Here is a 6,342-nt window from a genome sequence, read left to right on the forward strand (position 1 = left end):
AAGTTACATACAATGCATGCATCACTACAACACATATTAAAAATAAAGGGTATGGTTTACAGGAAGACACTAAAATCAAGTTCTTGGTTCAGGCCTGGGTATCTAGTGGCCTGCAGTTCAATCCAGAAACCTTCTCTCTGGTTAAGTTGTTTTTGCCTGTCCCCTTTCCTTAGTGACAGTGGTATATGGTCAATCAAGTCTTTAAAGGTTTAAGACGACCAAGCCATAACAATAAAGGCTTTTTGATTTTTCTAAAGAGAGTGTCTTGGAGTTTTCCTGAGTTTTGCTATATATGATTGTCCCATCCAAAGAGCACCTCAAGCAAACAATTTGAGTCCTGGAAGCGCTCCTCTACAGACATTTAGTGTGTATTTACTTTGACTAGCTGAACCCTGTTTGTGAGAAATGAAAAATACCAAAGAATAAGGGTATTTTCACACATACCTCATTTGGTCCGGAGTTTCGGACTTTTCAGTTTGATCCGAACCAAAATTACAGGTGTGAAACCTCCCCCTGGACCACGGTCCGGATCAAAAGACCAAATTTTGGTCCGATAAAAAGAGGTGGTCTCGGTTCGTTTATAGTGTGAAAGCATTTTTTGGATAGTTCGGACTTTCGGACCAAATATAAGAAGCTCTGGCAGGCTCTCCTTGTACCGGGGAAGCTCCTTTAAGGAACAGCTCGGTGTTTAGTGTGGAGGCTACATGAGAGAGTGACGGTGACGGTGAATGAGCTCAGAGCAGACAGCTGTCGGCTATCAGAGCTGAGAATACATCAGCAGTTTATTTGTTAAGTGGTAGTAAATGTACAGTGTAGGTTTCCGTTTGTCTCTGAATTAATTCTCCAGAAAGTTCCCGTGTCTTTGCTTCTCAACATCATAACAAAACAAAAAGAGCCGCGGCAGTAGAGGAGAGCAGCAGTTAGGAGAGATCAGCAGTCAGTAGGAGAGATCAGCAGTCAGTAGGAGAGATCAGCAGTCAGTAGGAGAGATCAGCAGTCAGTAGGAGAGATCAGCAGTCAGTAGGAGAGATCAGCAGTCAGTAGGAAAAACTCCGACACAGAGAGAGGATACGAGAGGACGGGGAAGCCTGTCTACAAACCAATCAATTATATGTAATATGTACATATACGTATGTGTTATATGTAATCAATTGTAAGTATCTGGAGATAAGTATCTTGGTTGGGACTTTCATGTGTGAAAACGCCTTAAAATAAGGATTAATCTGAATCTTAATAATTATTGATAAAAGTAAATCTGGTTGAATTGTTTTAAATTTAACGCAGATGAAAAACCAAGAAACAGAGCCCTGACGTATGTTTTTGGTTTGTCAAGATGTTTGGAGATGAGGTGCACCAGTGTAACCACTGCATCTTCTGTACTACGACCTTGTTTATTTGTAAATTGCTGTAGTAGAATAGAACTAGCAGGAGACTAGTTATATGTGAGGTAAGTTTAGAGACACCACTCTTTTTAATTATTACAATGTTAAATGTTTTTGGCAAAGAATATTCCCCAAAATTATGATTATGCTTATTTTTGAAAAAGTAAGTGATGTGGTACAAATAGCAGGAGACTAGTTGTAATAGAGGTAAGTTTGGAGACACTGCCTTATTTAATCATTAAATTAATATATGTTTTTGTTGTATCTCTTTTCGGTGTTGTAATTTGTAGGCAGTCCCTAAGGAGTTGTAGCTTGTAGACGGTCCCTAAGGAGTTGTAGCTTGTAGACGGTCCCTAAGGAGTTGTAGCTTGTAGACGGTCTCTAAGGAGTTATAGCTTGTAGACGGTCCCTAAGGAGTTATAGCTTGTAGACGGTCCCTAAGGTGTTGTAGTTTGTAGACGGTCCCTAAGGTGTTATAATTTGTAGACTGTCCCTAAGGTGTTGTAGTTTGTAGATGGTCCCTAAGGTGTTATAATTTGTAGACGGTCCCTAAGGTGTTGTAGTTTGTAGATGGTCCCTAAGGTGTTATAATTTGTAGACGGTCCCTAAGGAGTTGTAGCTTGTAGACGGTCCCTAAGATGTTTTATCTTGTAGACGGTCCCTAAGGGGTTGTAGCTTGTAGACGGTCCCTAAGGTGTTTTATCTTGTAGACGGTCCCTAAGGTGTTGTAGCTTGTAGACGATCGCTAAGGTGTTGTAGTTTGTAGACGGTCCCTAAGGTGTTGTAGCTTGTAGACGGTCCCTAAGGTGTTTTAGCTTGTAGACAGTCCCTAAGGAGTTGTAGCTTGTAGATGGTCCCTAAGTTGTTTTAGCTTGTAGACGGTCCCTAAGGTGTTGTAACTTGTAGACGGTCCCTAAGGTGTTGTAGCTTGTAGACGGTCCCTAAGGTGTTGTAGTTTGTAGACGGTCCCTATGGTGTTGTAGCTTGTAGACGGTCCCTAAGGTGTTTTAGTTTGTAGACGGTCCCTAAGGAGTTGTAGCTTGTAGACGGTCCCTAAGGTGTTGTAGCTTGTAGACGGTCCCTAAGGTGTTGTAGCTTGTAGACGGTCCCTAAGGTGTTGTAGCTTGTAGACGGTCCCTAAGCACTCGTCTCACGGCCGGCTGCTCGTTGAGACCAATGTTATTTCTCCAGGTTGGAGGACGGCTCGTTTTGATGAAAATGTCTATCTCACTACGGTAGTAAAGATGCGTCAGTTGTGATTTAATAACATTTCGCTATAGAGTAACTGATCCCAGAAGTTTGAATCTGTAAATGTCTTTTCAACTTTATCGAAGTAACAACAGGTGAACTAGCTGTTTGTTTATGTGTTTCAAGTGCTTTAAAGTTGTGAGTTTAAACATTTGAGAATATAATTACATGTTGGTGTTAAGAAGAAGAAGATGGAAAATATTGGATTGACTGTTGATTTAATTTAATTAGTTGATTAGCTGCTCAGTTAATAATCACCATTTAATAACGTTAGCAATACAACACACAGACCCAGTACACACAGAGACCCAGTACACACAGACCCAGTACACAGAGACCCAGTACACACAGACCCAGTACACACAGAGACCCAGTACACACAGACCCAGTACACACAGACCCAGTACACACAGACCTAGTATACACAGACCTAGTATACACAGACCCAGTATACACAGACCTAGTATACACAGACCTAGTACACACAGACCCAGTATACACAGACCTAGTATACACAGACCCAGTATACACAGACCCAGTACACACAGACCCAGTACACACAGACCCAGTACACACAGACCTAGTATACACAGACCCAGTACACACAGACCCAGTACACACAGACCCAGTACACACAGACCTAGTATACACAGACCCAGTACACACAGACCCAGTACACACAGACCTAGTATACACAGACCTAGTATACACAGACCCAGTACACACAGACCTAGTATACACAGACCCAGTACACACAGACCTAGTATACACAGACCCAGTACACACAGACCTAGTACACACAGACCTAGTACACACAGACCCAGTACACAGAGACCCAGTATCATGATGTGATGACAGGATTTTGGGTTAGTGAAAAGAGAGGACCACTCTGTGGTTTAACAGTTTATTTAGACTCAGAGAAAACTATTCTTTGGTTACATAAAACTCAAGAAACAATATGATCATCAGAATCAGATTTTACATAATATAACATCAGATATTCACCAGAACTTCACACGTGTAAAAATATTACGACTTTTTTTTTTTAAATATTACGACTTCTTTATTTACTTTTTTTGCCATTCAATCAAATTGTCCCAAAATATTATGACTTTAAAAAAAAAAGACATTTTTTCTTGAAATATTTACTATGAGATATAAGTTCCTACATTTCCCAGAATGCCATTCAATAATCCCAGAGGACACACAGTATGTCAACGTCACACCACTGCAAACAAAGTGAGTAAATGAATAAAACACATCCTTAACTTCAGTAAAAGTATTAATCCCACACTGTTAAAATGTAAAGTTAAAGATCTATATTACAACTTTCTTCCTGAAATATTACGATTTTCTTCTTAAAATATTAAGATTTTTTTACTTAAAATATTACAACTTTTTACTTAAAATATTACGACTTTTTACTTAAAATATTACAACTTTTTTTTTTAAATATTATGACGTTTGTACTTGAAGTATTACGACTTTCTTTCCAAAAATATTTCAACTTTTTTTTTTTTAAATATTACAATTTTTTCCCAAAATATGGCAACTTTTTTAATTAAAATATTACGACTTTTTTAAAAAAATATTATGACGTTTTTACTTGAAATATGATTTTTTTTCCAAAAATATTACGACTTTTAAACAAAGTGAGTAAATGAATAAAACACATCCTTAACTTCAGTAAAAGTATTAATCCCACACTGTTAAAATGTAAAGTTAAAGATCTATATTACAACTTTCTTCCTGAAATATTATAATTTTCGTTTTAAAATATTTTTTAGACTTTTTTACTTGAAATATTACGATTTTTTTTGTTTACTAGAAATATTATGACTTTTTTACTTTAAATATGAAGAGTTTTTTCCCTACATATTACGACTTTTTTCTTAAAATATTACAACTTTTTTACCAAAATATTTATTTTGAGATCTAAGTAAAGTACCTCATCTCAACTGCATTATTGCTGAAGTACAGTACTTGAGTAAATGTACTTAGTTACAGTCTGCTGGTTTTTACTTGGAACAGATGAAATTAAGCTGGTTGTGGTCGTCGTCCTTTTTGACCCACGTTCCCTCTCGGTCCATGGCTCCAGCCGTGGTGCAGTCATCCCCAGACTGGTCGGGGCCCCAGTTGTTGTAGCAGACCATCTCGTCAGTGACCCAGAACCAGAGGTCCAGAGTGCAGGTGTAGCGCAGTCCCAGCCACACGTAGGGAGTGGAGGCCATCTTGGCTCTCTCCTGGACCCAGAGCTGCTCGTCCTGGTTGGTGATGGAGACAAGGTCACGATAGTGATCTCTGCAGTAGTATAACGCATCCACCCAGATCATGTTCTTCTTGATCAGGATCACTGAATCTCTCAGGGGAGAAGGGGAGTCAATCAGGGGCGGAGTCAACCAGTCCCCTGACTGATTAACTCCACCCCTGGCAAGTCGGCCTAAAAGATGCAGTTGAAAGTAAAATGTCAGCGGTCATCGTTCTATTTTTAATCTTTCAAGCAGTTTGTTGTATTTTTGCAGAACTGAGACCACTTTATCTGTTTATTTATCGTGAGTTATATCATTATCAAGATATTCAACAATGATAAACCTCATACCATAATTCTTATAATAAACTAATAAATAAAGTAAATCATTAAACAGATGTAGATGTACAGTACCGTTAGATAGACTTCTGATAAACTCACCGTTGTAGCAGAAGAAGGGTTTGGTTTTATTACAGTCATCAGAGCTCCATTTTCCATCTGACGTAGTCATAGCACATGTCTTCTCAGAGTCATCATCATCAGGTTCATCTTTATCCCAGAGTCTGAAAGAGAAATTGCTCCCATCTGACCAACTCCAGCTGTCTTTGAACAGGCCAATCCAGAAAGGTCCTACATTATTCTGGGACTGTCCTGTATTATTCTGGGACTGTCCTGTATTATTCATGGACTGTCCTGTATTATACAGGGACTGTCCTGTATTATTCTGGGACTGTCCTGTATTATTCATGGACTGTCCTGTATTATACAGGGACTGTCCTACATTATTCTGGGACTGTCCTGTATTATTCATGGACTGTCCTGTATTATTCTGGGACTGTCCTACATTATTCAGGGACTGTCCTACATTATTCTGGGACTGTCCTTCATTATTCTGGGACTGGGACTGTCCTTTATTATTCTGGGTCTGTCCTTCATTATTCTGGGACTGTCCTACATTGTTCTGGGGCTTTCCTACATTATTCAGGGACTGTCCTACATTATTCAGGGACTGTCCTTCATTATTCTGGAACTGGGACTGTCCTTTATTATTCTGGGACTGTCCTACATTATTCAGGGACTGTCCTTCATTATTCTGGAACTGGGACTGTCCTTTATTATTCTGGGACTGTCCTACATTATTCAGGGACTGTCCTACATTATTTTGGGACTGTCCTACATTATTCATGGACTGTCCTGTATTATTCTGGGACTGTCCTACATTATTCAGGGACTGTCCTACATTATTCTGGGACTGTCCTACATTATTCTGGGACTGTCCTACATTATTCAGGGACTGTCCTGTATTATTCTGGGACTGTCCTGTATTATTCTGGGACTGTCCTACATTATTTTGGGACTGTCCTGTATTATTCTGGGACTGTCCTACATTATTCTGGGACTGTCCTACATTATTCAGGGACTGTCCTACATTATTCAGGGACTGTCCTTCATTATTCTGGGACT

Source organism: Sander lucioperca, chromosome 11 (genome assembly GCF_008315115.2).
Source record: "Sander lucioperca isolate FBNREF2018 chromosome 11, SLUC_FBN_1.2, whole genome shotgun sequence".
NCBI lineage: Eukaryota > Metazoa > Chordata > Actinopteri > Perciformes > Percidae > Sander > Sander lucioperca.